Genomic DNA, 18,857 nt, shown 5'->3' with positions numbered 1-18,857 from the left:
AGAGAGAGAGAGAGAGAGAGAGAGAGAAACGGCCATTTGAGAACTAAGCATGAACTGAATAGTTTTCCATGCAGAAGTGGCTATTTACTTTGATTTTTTAGTTCTTGTGATTTGAGAACGTATATGTGGGGAACACACATGTGGTTTAGATAGGGCATCCCAGTTCTAGCTCACAAATTTATTATTTGCTGTTTACCAACATGTTAGATCATATCTATCTATCAACAGCTTCCTCTGTTCTAGATGACAGCAAAATGTTCTCAGCCCCCGTTTCCGGGGTCAATTGTAGACCTGCCTGCTTCACTAATCTGATGAAATACTAGAGAAACTCTTGGTGCTTCTCTCATACTGATGGAGAGATGTGGATGCAGTCTGTAGCTCTTCAGAGCAGAATGGAATAATGGAACTTGGGAGTACCAATGCAATGCCTTGTCTGTCCGCCTTGTCTCTTCTGACTTTTGACATGGCAGAACTGTAGCGTCAGGATTCCACTTAGTTTTACTTTGTGTGTGTGTGCCCATGTGTGTGCAGGTACATGTGTGCCTGGGGGCCAGAGGTCACTGTTACTTGTCTTCCTCAACTAATCTCCACTTTAGTTTTTGAGATATAACCTGTAGTTGACCTGGAGATTACTGATTTGGTTAGGCTAGCTGGCCAATGAGTCTCGAGGATCCTCCTGTCTCTGCCCTCCTGGTGCTGGGGTTACAATCATGTACCACCATGCCCAGCTTTTCTGTGTGTGTTCTGGGGATTGAGCTGAGGCCGTGCTGGCATGCCGGCATGGCAAGCATGTTACTGATGGAACCATCACTCAGCCCCTTGGTTTTGATTTTTTTTTTTTGAAATAGAGCTTTCTAAGCTCTCAGGTTCTTCTCTTTGGAGTCCAAATGTGACATAAAAGCAACATGGACAGACTCAGACATTTCCTACGATGAACTACTGAAGTGGAAATTTCTGGTTTCTTTAACAACTCTGTTGTGTCACGTGATGCTTTTCTTGAAGCTGTCTTGTGAGAGGGCATGTGAAGTTTTGCTGAAAACAGACACTTGAGAGGGTGGGTGATGTTTAGAAAGAATACAAATGGAGCCCCACCAACAGTAAGAGGATGCTCTCACATTGCTACACTGTGCAATGCTTTGCTCGTCTCAACACTCCTTTTCTGTTACCTTCTTCCCCCCTACTCTGGTCAGTGGGTTAGAAGGGAGGTTGAAGCATTTACAAACCCTAAATAAAGTGGGCTTTGTAAAAACTCAAAGCCTACAAACTACTCATGAAGGTAAAAAGGGTAAGAAATACCTGTGACCTTCCTCTATGGTATCTCCCTAAATCATAGCCACACTAGGAACTGATTCCAGGACCTCAAGCACTCTAGGCAAACACTCTACTATGAATCTTATGTTCATCCCACAGCCAAATTCCTTAAAGATTTTTCTTTGAAACTTTTCTTAAAATATATTTTGCATATTTTGCTTATATTCTCCCCTTCTCCCAACTCCTCCCAGATCTGTTCCACCTCCCTCCCCACTCAGCTTCTTTCTGTTTCATAGACAAAACAAGAAAGAACCAAAACCAAAATCAAAAGAGACCACCACAAAATCAGTAAGACAAGAAACCAAAAATAACAACAACAAAAGACAAAAGAAGTACACAAAAAACATAGAATCCATTTTGTGCTGGCCAGCTCCTCCTGGGCACAGACCCTGCCCTGTAGCATGGGTGATGTTCTCAGTGACACCCGTTGTAGAAAACTGACTTTCCCTTCCACAGCAGTTAGCACTTGGAACTTTGTTTTCACAGCAGGGGACTTTGTTTCTACTTCTCCTTCTTCATCCTTGGATTTTGTCTGGTTTGAACCTGCGGAGGTCTTGTAGTCAAGTTCTCAGTATTATTATTTTTTAAACATTTTATGCATTTGAGTGTTTGCCTGTATGTATTTAGTACACTAGGTGTGTTCCTGCTGCCTGTGGAAACCAGAAGAGTGCATGAGATTCCCTGGAATTGGAGTTAAAGACAAAGATGGCTCTGAGCTGCAATATAGGTGCTAGGAACAGCCTGGGTCCTCTGGAAGAGCAGCTAGCAGTCTTAGAGACTAGATCACATCTCCAGCTTCTCAACCCATCCAAGGACTTTACGTAAGAATCTTCAGGGAAGCCAAAATTTGTGTCTCTGATTATTTTATAAATATGTCTCCAGTATATTTGACCCCAAGATTATTTTTCCTCATATTTGGGGGACAAAATCAGGCATGTGGTCACATTAAGATTTTATTTACTTAAAATCCAAATTTTCTTTTTATTAATCCACCAAATATGTGTGTATATACCCATACACTCTTATGAACATTGATAGAGAATGATACAGAGATAGATATAGAAATCAATTGATAAAAAAGTGACTTTTCTACAAAAATCAATGATTTTTCTTTCAGAAGTATGAACAGTATTGATATAAGTATTTGTGTTTTTTTTTTAAATAACATATTTCAGGGGGCTTGTCACATCACATGTAGAGAGATGTCAGGGGGCAACTTTTAAGCATTGGTTTTATTTTTTACTACCACTTTGGTTTCTAGAATTGAATTCAGATCATCAGACTCAGCTTGCTGAGCTGTCTCATCTGCCCAAGAATGTGCAACTCTTTCTGTTATAAAGCCTGTACTTCATGATGATGCTTTTTTAAAAGTAAGTGCATGTTCCCACAGTAGCATTTTTCCACACAAGTCCTCACTGTGGCATTTCCCACATTCAGCTCAGATGACCTACACCAGGGGGGTGCTCCTTGATTGACTTCCTAAAAATCAAATATAGTCAAGTTGACAGTAGCGATGGTCACAGAAGTGGGAGTCGCGCTTTGCAGTGGAGTGGGATACAGGTAATTTTCACATCACTCCTGTATGCAACCCATAACTCTTTGGACGAAATCCATTTTCAAGTATCTTTAGTAGCAAAAACTTAAGCACATTTCCAAAGTTCTGTCTCACATGACCTAGCTATCATGAAGCGGATGTATTTATTACCAAGCAATACCATAAATACTTAAAACTATAACTGCAAAAATGCATACAATAAGCTACAGGACCCAAAGTCTATCCTTTTATATTATTTGGTAGATTCTCATCTCTCAATTTTATTAATCCATAAAACACTTCCTATTCAATAATATAAAATGAGAACAGGCAAGACTACATTTTTTGTGTGTAAAACATTTAAAGAAAAATTGTATGCATGCACATACTTGCTTTGGGAAGGGAAAGAAAGGGATGAGTAGTGCCCTTCAAGGTTGAGGACTAAAGTGACACCTAGCAAGGACACTTAGTGTCTTTGGCTTTGGATATGGACTGTGTTCTTAAGGATAGGGTAATTAATTGACACTTGCATTCTGAAACTTAGGCTAAAGTTTAGTCTGTAACCTTAACTAGTCACAGGCATAAGTTAACCTATCTGAAATCAACTTTGCCATTTATAAGATAGGTTCAAAATACCCATTCATGTGTACGGGTAGAAATATTGCAATCACAGTGTCTATAGAGCCTAGTACCAAACTAGTGCTCAATAAGAATGTTTACTGCAAACCAAATAAATGTATTCATCATCTTACAGATACATGTATAATATGAATGTCGAAGGAATTGATATATTCTATATTCTGCTTGATACTGCATCAACTAAAATGGAAAAAAATCAATTAATCAAACATAAAAACAGGAAAATCTGATCTCTTGTTTTAAAAAGATATAGATAAATAGATAGAGAGAGAGATAGAGAGATAGAGCTATAGATTCCAAGAAAAAAAGCTGGATGAAATATCTAAATGAGAAATTCAAAACATACCTCTGATGTAAAAGACTTGGAAAGATGAAAGTTCTCTGAGATAAATGAATATGCATACAGAAATAGTTGTGCATTAATCCTCACCTGTCAATGCAGATATCTTTTGAAGATGTCATTGGAAACTTTAGTGTTTTCCAATACCCAATGAAACTTGGAGCTCAATACTTTTTGTTAAGTGGGTAAAACTGTAGGTCCTTGATGGATAACTGATTAAGTTCATGTGTCTTTTAACCAAGTGATTCCATTTCTAGTTACCAACCTTAAGAGTCTAATATAAAATGTGTCCATGTACATAAGATTGTTCAAAACTATTTTGGAATCATCTGTAAGGATGTGTTTTGGATATGTTTTGTGATGGTTTGCTTTAGTTGTCAATATCACACAACCTAGAATCATCTAGAAGGAAAGTCTCAGTGAGTGATTGTCTACCTTGGGCTGACCTGTGGGAATGTCTATGGGTGGGGGCTGTCTTAACTATGTTAATTGATGTGCAAAGGCTCCACTCACAGTAGGTGGCATCATTCCCTAGACAGGGATCCTGAACCTTATAAGGGTAGAGAAGCTGAGCTGAACACAAGCCAGCAAGTAAGCAACTGATCATGCATGCGTTCATTTCACTCCACTCTTACCTGGTTCATGTTTCTGCCTTGTTTTGCCCGACAGTGGGCTCCAACCTAAAATTGTAAGCTGAAATAAACTACCCTTTGTCAGGATATTTTTTTTTCACAGACACAAAACCAGAACATGCTTATTATTGATATTAATGGACATTGAATAAGACAAACTGCCTTCCACAGATTGATCCACAGAGCCAGAAGAAACTCTACTTAGCACAACTATGGGCTTGGATCACTGCTTTAGCTCTACATAGTCTACAGCTTGTCCCACTTTGCAGATGTTGAGCTCATCAGCCTTCAAAACAGTATAAGACAATTCCTTAAGAAGAATCTATGTGCACATAGTCAGCCTTCCATATTGTAGACTTTTATGTCCCTATATCCAACCAACTACAGAGAGAAAGCAGTAATAGTAGAAAAATGTGCTGGCACTGAATATATATTTTTTCTTATCATTATTCTACACACAATTCATCTCACAAATATCAAAATAGCATTTGGATTTTAGATGTTAAAGTAATGTAGAGATTATTTAGAGTCTGCATTAGGGTTTTTGTAAATCCTATGTAAAACTATGTCACTTTATTAAAGGAACTTAAGCATCTGTAGACTTAGGTGTCTGCAGAGGAGATGTCACAGGTTACTACAGAATGGCTATACATTCAAACCCAATCTACCAATTCTATGTCTCTGAAGGACCCTCATGAACACAGTAGAAAAATTCACCAGACTCCAACTAAAGTTGAGAGGGCTCATTTACAATTAGATGTGAATTACAGATATACTTTAAATTATGGTTATAGGAGCTGGAGAAATGGCTTAGCTTTAAGAGCTACTCCAGTACTGGAGTTTACTTCCCAGTACTCACATCAGACAGCTCACAGTTGCCTGCAACTCCACCTCTAGGGCATCCAATGGCATCTTTTGCCCTCTTCAGAAAATCCCATATACATGGCATATATTTGCACAAACACATAGAGTGTAAAAAATATGCTTATGTATAATACATAAATTTGCTCTTAGTTTCTAAAAGGAGACATAACTCTACTATGGCATGGGTGGATGGATTACTTACTTAAGTGCATGCTGTAAAAAGATGGTTGCCTGAGTTTCAGCTCTGGTACCCACACAAAGACTAGGCATGGTGACACATACCTATTCTAGTGCTCGAGGGGAAGGGCAACACAGAGAGAAGGACCCTTGGATCTTCCTAGCCAGCCAATCTAGCTGAATCAGTGACCTCACATTCAGTATGAGATTATCTTAAAAAGTAAGGTAGAGTATGATTGGGGAGGTAGCCAACATCAAATTCTGATTTCTACCACATGTGCACACACGCATGCACACACAGGCTGAAATCTACCATTGGATCTTTTCTCTGTTTTTGCCAGCTTACTGCTATTTGATTATTTTTCATCCTTATTCTCTAGCCCTCACACAGGTAATGCTTTGTATGTGATGGATTTAAAGTACGTGGACTTGGTACCTTGCTCCCAATGCTGCCTGAAATGATTGCATTTGTTGGCCTCTGGCTTCGCCTTACCGCTTCAGGAACCAGGAAGAATAAGGTATGTGTTATCTTGTCATGTCTCCTCCACGGCTGTCTGCATTCCTTAACACTAAGATGCATGCTACCAGATTCCAGGGTTGGCAGCTACTTGAGTTGAACTATTCCTGAATGAAAATAGTAAAAATTGTAATATCTTTCCACATCCTTCAAACATTGAGCTGTGCTGCATAAAAACCAGACTGGGACCTATCTTCATAAAAGTGTGGTTTTTCTCATAATAATAATGGCATCCCAAGGTGATAGCTTTATTCACTTTTGGAAACATCACTTCATTTGGTTCTCACACTGTCAGATATGAAAGGAATTTTTTAATTTTAAATTCTCTAAAGTTTAAGTCAATGAATCCAATCAAGTGCTGCTGCCCACATATGCATTGGTGTGGGGTCATTCACTGAGGCATGGGCAATCTACTAGTAGCCATTTCCCAAAGAAAAGTGACTACCCTTTCTCTAACGACCATCAACATCTCAGCTAAGAGCAGGGTCTTGTGAGTCCTTCCCTCATTTATTTCAAGACTGTTGATTATTATGTTCCTGAGGTCTTATGTAGGTAACCATAGCTTTAAGAGCTCATGGGAGCAGCATCCTGTGCTATTGAGGAGACACTATCTCACAGAAGACCTCCTGGTCTTCTGCCAATTACAGTCTTCCTCTCCCTTTTACATGATGTTTCCTGAACCATGGCTGGGGTTGGGTTATAGACGCCCCACTTTGGGTTGGGCACTCCACAGTAAATTAGTCTTTCCATTTTGACCAGTTGTGGTAATAATAGGAAAGGATTCCGTAGCCTGATTTTATCTAAATTTAAATAGAATCAGAGCCCTGAGAAGTTAGATAGGCATTTAAGAAAGCCCTGCTAGTAATAATTTGGGGAGAAGGGCATCTTATCCCTATCTTCTGACTCTAAAGCCCATGCTTTTTTTTCTTTCCTTTGTCTTCTTGTATTCATTTCTCTAGTTCTTGCTTTCAACAATATTTTCTTATTGAATTCTATGTCTGGCCTTGCCCTAGGTTTTGTGGTTGTGATGAGCAATGAGATAGGCTTTTGCACATGTTATCTTCTTCCACAGACTATCTCATTGGAGCAAAGTCTAGTAATGACAATGGACATAAAATTTTCTAAAGAAAAAGTCATCAGAGATGCCATTGAGGCAAAATATAAGAGGTGTGTGTGTGTGTGTGTGTGTGTGTGTACTTGCACATGCAGAAGACTTTAGATATTTTGCTCTGACACTCTTCACCTTATTCTCTTGAGAGAGTGTCTCTCCCTGAACCAGATGCTAGGTCAGCAGCTATCAAATCCCAGTGAACCTTCTGTCTCTTTCACTCCCACCATAACACTGAGGTTTATATATAACCATAACTTTTTAAAAACATGAGTACTGGGGATTTGAACTCAGGTCTTCATGCTTATACAGCAGTCTCCCTGGGTCTGAGATATGGTTTAGAGTCATCACAGAATGAAATATTGTACATACATCTACAAATACAGCAGTTACCTGATCTTGCCCTTTCACAGTGATTCCTTATAAATAGAAATCCTTTGAAAGATCACTAGAAACTTCCTTGCTTCATTAGTGGAGGTTGTGACACCTTCTTCTGTGTCATGCTGACACATTCCGCGTTAATCTATGTCACAATACAGTGTAGAGTTCAAGCCTTTGTCCATTTCTCAACAGGAAACAGACAAGACCTTCAAGGGCAAGAGTCATGGAGAATTAGACAAAGGGGGACTTGACAGAGGAGTAGGCCAGTGTGAGTGGACATGCTATGGACTGCTACTCATACCCAGGTCGCAAAGCTGTAGGAGGAGACAGCAGACAAGCTCTTTGGCCATCAGGGATCCTGCAGTGATACAGCAGAGAGGAAGCTCTGTGATGCATCCCTGCCTCATCTTCCTCTGCTCTTTGCTCCACTGGATCCAGCCAGGAGAAGAGGGCAGAGGAGGTCAAGAAAGGTTCCAGAGAACATACTCTGTGCAGCAGAAAGCAGGGTGAGAATGGAAGTAAAACTAGAATGTCTATGTCTTACCACGGAGTCTGCTCACAACAGCCTTTCCTGACTAGATTTTGAACTCCAATATTTATCATGAATATTTTCCTTATTTCAATGTCTGATTGCTTCTTGTAACATAACCTACTCTGTCCTGCAGCAACCAAGTAAGGTTAGAAAAATCAGAAAATATAACCCACCCCTGCTGCTTAAAACTTACCAACTCCTCAATTAAAATGTATACTCCTGGGACTGGATGGTTAAGAGTGCTTGCTGCTTTCCCAGAGGGCCTGAGTTCACTCATGTCTGGCTGCTCACAAATGCCAGTAACTCTAAAAGGAGATCTGACACCCTCTCCTGAATTCTGTGGGTACCCATACATACATCTCTCTCTCTCTCTCTCTCTCTCTCTCACACACACACACACACACACACACACACACACACACACACACGTGCACTCATGTGAGCATGTATACACACACACACACAAATGCACATAAAACTAAGGAAAAAACACAATCCTTAAAATGTATACTCTTTAATGTCTTGTTAACATCTCCTTGAACGGCATTGTCCTATTTTCTAGTCTCCTCAGGTGCCTTTCATGACACTCAACTTGATTGTGATGAGAAAGGTCTAGGTTAGTGAGGTACACTTTGGGGTCTATGATAGGCTTCCCAGGACTCTACCCAAATGAGTAGAGTAGTGTCTTAGATGGGTTGGTAGTATGATGGAATTATTGGGAGATGCTCAAAGGGAAGAGGTTTGTGAACCCAGGAAGTTATTGCTGGCTGTGTACCCTTGAAAATGCATCTTTCATGGCTTCTTCTTGTCCTACCCCCTTCTCTGCTTCCTGTCAGTTATGGTGTGAACAGCTCTCTTCTGCCATGCCATCTCCAATGATGGTGCAAATCATGTGAAACTGTAAGCTAAAGTAAGTCTTTTCTCTCTAAACTTGTTCTTAGGCATTAACCCACAGCACCAAAACTGAGCTTGCATCCACAGTTGGCCTTCCTGGGGTTGTCTATATGAAATTCATTCCTTTCTTTCTTTCTTTCTTTCTTTCTTTCTTTCTTTCTTTCTTTCTTTCTTTCTTTCTTTCTTTCTTTCCTTCCTTCCTTCCTTCNCTTCCTTCCTTCCTTCCTTCCTTCCTTCTTTCCCTCCTTCCTTCCTCCATCCAGCCATTTATTTGTTTGTTTATTTATTTTGCCTTATCTATTTAGTACTTTCTCTTGACTTTGCCTGAAATATTTCCCTAAAGTTGTTTTTTTTTTTCTGGGCCCACTACTCAGAGATTTGCAGTGATGTGATACAGCTGTGGCTCATCAGTACAGGCCTGGTACAGGCCTCCTAGCGTGTCAGTTAGGAAGACAGGTGCTGGGAATGCTTTTGGATCCTCTACTGGATTCACATCCAGCTTCTATCTAGTATAGACTTCTTTCCAGTTCTTCATTCCTTAAGATCATATTGATCAATGTTAAACCTTCAGACATCCCTGAATCTAGAAAAGGATGATAGAAACAGCTATTGATATTGTGATCATGTGTGGGTACACACATATGTAAACTCTTATACAAGCATATACACACACAAACACACACATATATGTATATATAACATATATGCTCATGTATATACACACTGAAATATGTACATATGTATCAAACTAGCAAAGTATGGAATAATATGTATTCTATCTCAATTTCTGAAGGAAAGTAAGGTCTGAATTTAGGAATTATCTGAGTTCAGATTATCTGGAAGTTTTCTATATTAGAACAGAGCAGCATAGGAAGTTCTAGAAAGCATCAACTGTCATCACCTGAAAAGAAGGTTGGTCCATAGATATGTCTGTAAGAGATTGGCTTGACTGTTGATGTAGGAGGGCCAGGCCTACTCTGGGCAGCACCATTCCCTGGGCAGGTGATCCTGTATAAGAAAGTTAATTAAGTGAACCTGTGAACCTTTCAGCAGGCTAGCAAGCATCATTCCTCACAGTTTTGGCTTGAGTTCCTGACTTGACCTCCCCAATGATGGGCTGTGACTTGGAAGTGTAAGACAAATCATTTTGTTCCGTAAGCTGTTTTGGTGATGGTATTTTGGTCACCAATACAAACAGGAAGCTAGAACATAGGAGAAGCTATGCATATCATATTCCCAGTCCCAGAAACCAGTTTGTTTCCTCCATGTTCACCTTTATCCAACTTTAAGTCTTTCATCCTCTTCAGTATTTCCAGGGTCAGCTGCTACCACTCAAGAACCTTTGCACTGGTCAGAGCTCCTGGCTGCAGGGAGTCCTCCCAGTGGGGATGAGTAATGAGGGCTATTTGCTGAGGGCTCTAGGAATCTGACTAGGGATTGCTAAACTCTGTAGTGAGGGCATAACTTTTGTCACATAGAGTGATGCTGGGAGGTAGCCAGTCCCAATCCTAGCTCCATCATGCCATTGGAGAACAGTCTCACATATCATTGTTCTTACTCTTGAGGTGTCTTTTCTTGATTCCAGCAAGATGACTACATGGCCTGCATGTGCATCCTGCCAGAAGTGAGATCTGCCAAAGTCTATTGGGCTGGTGCCTCTGCTGAGGATGTGTCGACCTCGAGAGCTCCAGGCTAAGTGTCTCCCAGGCCCCTTGTTGAGATGAAATGTTCAGTGAATGAAAATAGGTGAAGAAAGAACTCAATCTGATGATAAGGACAGTGGAAGAGCAAGAGAAAAAGAAAATGAGTTAGAAATAGTTCATAATTAAATTAATTATGTGCCTGGTTCATGCAGTGGCTAATTTGTGCTTGTAGCACATCGGTGGTGCCGTTGGTTTGCGAAAGAGTCGTGAGATTATTATGTCTGAGGTTCAGACATACATGGTCTCCCTGATGATCCAAGGCTGAAAATGAAGAGTTGCATAACCAATTGAATAACTTCTTGAGTACCAGAGAAGGGTGGTTACTCTGGTCTCCACTACCTAGTCTCCCTCAGTGGAGCTTGAAAGATCCTGGGGAAAATGAAGGATTTGGGAACAGGAGGAACTGGCACAGGACTAGAACTGGGCAAACTGAGGAGGAACTGCGGCAAAGACAGCCGAGATGATTAGCTACATGTGTCAGCACCATTGGTACCTACACATCTGGAAACACACTGCTTCTGGCATGTCCTTGGAATGGTTTTAGACAAGATGAACATTTGAGTCAGTATACTGAGTAAAGGAAATCCACCCTTGCCAATGTAGGCAGACATCTTGCATCCTGTTGAGGTCACTATAGAACAAATGGTGAAAAGATGGAGTCCTTCTTTTCTGGTTTTGGGACTTTCAATTTCTCCTGTCTTTAGAACCATAATTCTCCATTGTTAGGCCTTTGGAACCCACCCTTGTTTCATTTCTATTGCAATGATGTGTTGCCTAGTTTTCTGTTTTGACTCAAGCTAATGCCATCTGAGAGGAAGAAACCTTACTTTAAAACAAAACAAAACAAAAGCTTTCATAAGATTGGCCTTTAGGCAAGCCTGTAGAGCATTTCCTTAATTAGTGATTGATGGAGGAGGGACCATTCCATCATGGGTGATGCCATCCTTGGGCTGGTGGTTTTGGGTTCTATAAGAAAGTAGGTTGAACAAGCCATGAAGAGCAAGCCAGTAAACTATGCCCTCCAAGGCCTCTTCATCAGCTCCTGCCTTAAGGTTCCTGTCCTGTTTGAGTTCCTGTTCTGACTTCCTTTGATGATGGCCAGTGATGTGGAAGTGTAAGTTGAATAAACATTTTTTTCTCTTCAAGTTGTTTTATTCATGTTGTTTCATCACAGCAGTAGTAACTCTTACTAAGACATGTGATAAAACAGTCTGAGAAAAGGCAACTTGGGGGAGAAAGAGTTTATTTTAGACCACAATTTAGGAAATCAAGGTAGAGCGAGCTGGAGACCGATGGTCATATTACATCTATAGTCAAGAGTAGAATAAATGTACGCATGTTTCCTTACTTGCCTGCTTGTGCTCGGGTTAATTTCTCCAGTCTTATACAGTTAAAGACACCCTGTCTAGGGAATTGTGCTGCCAACAGTGGGCTGAGTCTTCCCACACCAATTATCTTAATTGAGATAATCCTTCATAGACATGCCAACAGACCAACCCAGGGTAGATAACTCTTCACTGAGACTCTTTTCCCAGGTGATTCCAGGTTGTGGCAAGTTGACCATTATAGAGCCCTGTCACATGATTTGGCTTCCTGAGTTCTCCAGGTTTCAGTAACAAGTTCAGTGATATCAGCTTTTCTGATTGTTTGGTTTGAAAAAAGCATCCTGGGATTCTTGACCTCTGTATTCAATTACACCAATTCCCATAGCAAAACTCTGTATAATCTATTGGTTTTGGTTCTCTAAAGACTCCTCCTTAAAAGCAGATATGCAGAGACTAGCATTGGTCTTTACATTAATATCCTTGGTTTTCCTTGGTAGGGAAATCACTACCTTATGGATGTCATAACCCATCAACTCCATCTCTCAACGTTTTTGTGACAAAATGGCAAGCACAGTGTAAGACTTTGGAGTGATTGAGACTAACAAGGTAGACCTTGGAAAAGAACTTGATATGAGTGTAAATAATCTCTCTCTCTCTCTCTCTCTCTCTCTCTCTCTCTCTCTCTCTTTCTCTCTCTCTGTGTGTGTGTCTGTCTGTCTATCTGTCTATCTGTGTGTCTGTGCATGTGTTATTTTGTCACAGCAATAAGAAAAGTAACTAATGTTTCCTTCTATGCTTCTTTTCTTCCTTTGCCTTGGAATGTGAGCATAAAGGCAGGAGCTCTAATTGTCATCCTGGGTCATGAGGTGCTCTTGAGGCTGGCAGCCGAAAGATGGTATCTCAAAGAATTTAAAGTGAGCTCTTGTGATGATAGTACCATCCCACTAGTTCTGGAGTTGCTATCTTCTAACATTTTCCTCTTCTTTCTTTGTAGGTGGTACTTGTCTGCAAGCCAAAACTGAGTCTGATGGATGTGCCCAGGAAGCTGAGATCTAGGAGAAACTTGGTATCCCTTAGTTGGCAGATGGACCAGTTAAGATTCATTTGATTACACATAATAGATACTCAAGTAATGATGTGTTGAGCAATAAAGTGTGTGATCATTTGGCATCACATGAGATCAGAAAGCTCACAGTTCCAAGTTGACTCAAGAACTCTGTGAACCCACCATGGTCCCAGGCTTTTGTTGTCCTTCTGCTCCTCCAATTACAGCAATGAGGGAATATTTTCCCATAGTGTCAAAATACCTGCTTGTAACCACACTCAAGATAGACACAGTGCTGGGGAGATAGCTTAGCCAAGAAAGTGCTTGCTGCACAAACATGAGAATCTTAGTTTGTCCTTCTAGAACCCACAAAGAGGAGCCAGTGTGGCTGTGTGTACCTGTAGTTCCAGTGAGAGGTAAAAATCAGAAGACCCCTGTGTTTTGCCAGCTAACCAGTATAGCAAAATCAACACAATCTAGGCCAGTTATAGACCTTGTCTGAAAATGAACAAACCAGCTAATAGGAAGCAATTGAGGAAGACAGGCAATGTGAACCTCTGACCTCCATGTACCCATTTGTGTACACACACACACACACACACACACACACACACACACACAAAGAAAACAGAGAAACTGGCCTTTCTTTGAGCTTGCCCCATCTCTTGCCCCTCTCCTCCAATCAAATGACCTATATTGCAGGACATGTCTATCAGACTGGGGTCTCTCCTTAGTAGCCAGACATAACCATCTTTCCACATGTATGTATGTGTGCTATGCACACATAAGTGTGTTTATATGTGTGTGTGGTTATGTCTGTGTGCCTGTGTGTCTCTCTGTGTATATATATGTGTATAAGCAAGAGCTTGATGCTGGCAGTCTTCCTCGATTGTTCTCACCTTTTTACATTGAGGGAGGGTCTCTCACATAAGCCCAGAGTCCAACAATTCAGGCAGTTTAGCTATCTAGCCTGACTGGAGGGTACCTCCTGCCTGCCTCCTGAATTCTGGGTTTGTAGGTTGCTTCACTTCCTGAACTATCTCCCCATATCTAGAAATGCCACCTGCCTCTAGACTACATTGTAAAAAAGAAATAGGTTTGCATGACAAAATTAAAACAAACACAAGTTATTCTTAATATTTTATGCTTTGCATCCTAATAGAATTGGACTTCTAAATTAGGAAGTCAAAGGTGTTATGATGGGAACCATGCATATTTTCTTTACAAAAGGGTTAAGAACTGGCCTATTGGCTAAGAGCACAGACCCCAATGAAAGGTCTGAAAGTATGGTGTGCCTCTGCCCATGAGCCTGGTATGTAACTACAGCATGGGCCTGTGAAAAGTAAAAAGCACTAGCAGACAGTGGTTTTGGGAAGTTCTTTCCTTCTCCTATAATCCAGCCACCTCAGGCAGCAGGATACTCTGCAAGAAGATCACAAACTGCCAAGTTCATGGTCCCTTAACCTTAGCCTTCTGACCCTCATCACCAGGAAGCAAGACTGGCCACATGAATGAACACCCTTGTAACTTAAAGGGGAAAATGTAAAGTATATATTTTTTGTCTTCTAAGATATACTACATATTATTTTGCCTTGTTAGCAAAATCATATGAAATATGATTTAGATTGGGATTACTTTACTTTCAAGAATATTGCTGTGTCCCTCTTGTTCATGTGGCTACATTAAACACCCCCACCCCTGCTTTTCACTGTTGATTTGCCTTTTTCTAATCAGTTTACTGTGTCTGAATGACTGAAGCTGGCTTGTTGGGTACAGGGTTGTGACATTAAAGTTGGGTTCTATTCCTTTTAATTCATATGATTATGTCAACAGCCTCTTCCCGTTGACTTACACCTCAGTCTACTCATCTCAGTAAACAACCATGGAACACTGGAAGCATGCAGAGCCTGTTGGTGTCTAGTGTGTGGTTCCTAAAGCTGTATTCTATGTTGGCCAGCATTCTCTAGCAGATGCCTCGCACTTAGTAAGTGAATTTAGAGTAGGGTGGAATGTGGATGCAAAACAGAATAATCCCAGGATATTTAGATGGAGTACATAATCATCTTTCAAACCAGGGACACTTTGTTTCTCTTTGTAAGATTCTACACTACATACATGTATAGATGAACAATAATACTAGCTACTGTTTAGTAAATTCCTACGTGATTTTTTTCTACCTTGCTTGCACATACTTCTAACTTAGAGGGGTTTTTAAAAAATGCTTCAAACCTTCCTTGGAGACTGCAAGATTATGGGATGAAATTAAGGTAGTGGCATTTAATAAAATACCCCCACCACATCAAATCCCCTCATGACGTTAGTACCAGGGAATTCAGGGTAGGGAGGCATTCCTCATGTGCCTGCCACTTTAGGTCTCTTCCTCAGAATGTGGATCATGTCCTAGAGACTCACGTTTGAACAGTTGGGATGGGGTGGGTCTTGAGGTTTTAAAGTTCTGCCCCATTTCCTGGTCACTCTCTTCTTCCTAACTGTGGAGGCAATGTGACTAGCCACCCTTCCAATCCAATACTTCCCACAAGCTTCCCTCAACTTTGTACAATGTAACTTCTTAAACTGTAACTCAGAGTAAGCTCCCAGTCTGTGACATTGCAGCTTCTTAGATACTTCGTCACAGTGACCAAGAAAGTTGTTAATACAACCCAGTTACAGATTTTAGAAAATACATGTACAGTACTTAAACTCTTTCAGAACATTTTCTATAGTCAACTAATTTGGAAATTAAAACAGCCTTCCAGGGAAGTTTTGATTGGCCTCTAAATTTCAAAGGTGGAAGAATTGTTTCTTAGTGGCTTTTGAGAGCCTGGGTGACCCCAAAGCAGCCACAGTGAAAAGTCTGCACCCAACATGGATGGAGCCCTCTCAGGGACTCTTCCCTGACCTGTGTCTAAGACCTCCAAGATGCTGAGGCTGTAGGCAACCAGGGCAGAATTAACACAGAAATGCCTGGGAAGAGCAGCTGAAGTCTCAGGTGAGGAGCCAAAGACCATCTCCATCCCCTCCTATGAGGGAATGTCCTAAACAAAGTTCCACTGTGATTGTGAGGGTGTCTTGCAAGTAGGCAGGGCTCATCCAACAAAGATGGTGGTTTCAATCAGAGGAAAGCATTCCTCCCTGACACTCATGTAAGTAGCTCTTCACCCACACTCCTATGAGTCACGTTTATCAATGTCATTCATTCTGCAAGCTACATGTAGATGGAACTGTTATGGGTCTGTTGTTGGCCCCTACTGGGGTGAATAGGCACTTCGTTCATCTCCCCACATAAGGCTCACATAACAGATCTTGTGTGTAATTTTTAGAAGTCTTAGACAAGGCGGTCCTGAAGACCCAAGCCTCCAACTGGGCACTCAGGACCTGCTGGGATCCCTGACCACTTCTGAGTTTGGGGTGTTGGCAGTATCGAGTCGAATTCCAAGGGTTTCCACCCAGAGGTGATGAAGGCATTGAACAAATGGGTTCTATCTGGAGAACAGGTCGGCTCACAGTACGCCTCACACAGCCTCTGAAAGCCCACGGTGTTGTCTCCCCTTTGGGATGTGAGGGGTGTGCATGTGGGCACGCAGGTGTGAAGTTTTAAGCCAGAGCCGGAGCTGGTGAGAAGGAGAAGGTCAATATTTATGAGTGGGTTTCTAAGGTTTTATTTTATTTTTCTTATTTCGACATATGCCTTCTGGTGTCCAAGGCCCCATGATTTTTGCATTTATAAGCGACTAAAAGCAAAACCTTATTATAGGAAATTAGATTCTCTTGCTTTCGCTTAGTTTTCATTCTCGACTTCATAAAAATGGAAAGAAATTCTATCACCAGAGAGAAAGTTTGCACTTGGAATGTTATTAAAACAAATACCCCAAATGCCTCCCATATAGACTGAAGCCTTTTATAAAATTGGATTAATAACCTTCACCAGAGTGCTTGCGTGTTCTGCAGCCTTCTCTTTAGGCCCAGCCCCGGAGGACTCGGCATTCCGTCTGCCCTCTGAGCTGGCTGCTGGCTACACAGTGCAGGATTTCTTCTTTCCGTTAATTCTTTCTTTGCTGGTAGTGTGAGCACTTCTCTTTCTGTGCATGGCTCACCTTGGCCCAGAACCTGCTCCTGTTTTCACTGGAAGTGACCTCACAAGGGGCCCTCGCTCTAATTATTTAATCCACTTGATGATTCTATGGAAAATCCTGAGGTTTTAGCCATTCTCAGACCTTCTGGCTAAGCTAAGAGTAATTTCCCCAGAACTCACTCTCACTCTCTCTCTCTCTCTCAGTGTGTGTGTGCGCATGCATGCATGAGTGCATGCATGTTCATCCACTCATGCATGTGCTTTACACTGTGCATAGACCCCATCCCCATGAGCCATGATGCCTGGGCCAAATGCATGACCTAGTTTTGCAGCTTTGGGTGTGCACGAGGCTGTTGATTTTGCCTAAGTATTGAATGCCCATTGGTGTGATTGCTGAATGCCCACTGTGTGAGCAGTGCTGAGCTGGCAGCTGAATGCTGTGAAGCAAGGGGTAGAGATGGCAGATTTGTGCTCAGGAAGCTAAGGCATGGGATGAGAAACAATCATTAATGAAAACACATTTTTAAAAGGAAATAAAGGGGGAGGAGGGTTGTGCTGGTGAGATGGTTCATCAGTTGAGAACACTTACTGCTCTTCCAGAGTACCCACATTCAATTTCCAGCACCACCCACCAAAAGCAGCTCACAACCGTCTGAAACTCCAGCCCCAAGAATCTGGTGCCTTCTTCTGGCCTCTGTGTGTACCTGCATGCAGGAAAATGCCTGTGCAACACACATACACACACACACACACACACACACACACACACACACACACACACACACTTTTAGAATGAAACGCCACTGAACAGAGCACTCTGACTTTGATGGACAGTGCCAGGATGGATGGCCTGAGTGTAAGGGGCACAGACCTGAGTGGGGACCTTGATCTTGGCTGTGTGTTTTACAAACTAATTGTTTTTGCAATTAGGGTGTATGTGTGTGTACATGTGCACATGTGTGTGTACATGTGCACATGTGTGTGCACACAAATATGTGTATGTGTTTGAGTGCACATGAACATGTATGAAAAGAATGTGTGTGAAAGGAACCTGTAATCCTTTCATACAGCAAAAACCCTGCATCAACCTGGCCCCGCTATGTCCTTAATTCTTCCAGCACAGCTATATACACACTCCCTGGTGTATAAATATGGAGGCCAGAAGTTGACTGGGTCTCTTCCTTCATTGCTCCTCTTTGTATTGCTTGAGACAGTCTCTCACAGGACCCAGAGCTCACCATCCCAGTGAGACTGGCTGCCTAATGAGTTCTAGAAATCTTCCTGCCTCTACTACTCCCGGGGCTAGGCTTATCAACATTTCTCCACTTTTATTCAGGTGCTAGGATTGGGATTCAGGTCTTCATGCTTGTGCAGCAAACATAGCCACTAAGCCAGTGGCTCACAACCCATGAGTTGGCACCCTTTTGAGGATTTGATAGACCCTTTCACAGGGTCGCCTAAGGCAATGAGAAAACATAGATATTTTCATCATGACACATAACAGTAGCAAAATTACAGTTATAAAGTAGCAATGAAAATAATTTATGATTGGACTTCATCCCATGAGGAACTCTATTAAAGGCTCACAGCATTAGGAAGGTTGAGAACCACCGCTCTAAGCCAAAGCAGTAGCCTGAAGCTAGTTGTTGTTGTTGTTGTTTTCCAAAAACAGAAATTAATAGCTGTGACAGAAGAATTAAGGACATACTGGGGCCAAGCTGATGCGACATTTTTGCTATATGAAAGAATTAAAAAGGTCAGCAGAAACAAGACATGTCATGAT

The sequence above is a fragment of the Mus caroli genome, chromosome 1 (assembly GCF_900094665.2).
Source record: "Mus caroli chromosome 1, CAROLI_EIJ_v1.1, whole genome shotgun sequence".
NCBI lineage: Eukaryota > Metazoa > Chordata > Mammalia > Rodentia > Muridae > Mus > Mus caroli.
Note: the sequence above shows the minus strand (reverse complement) of the source record.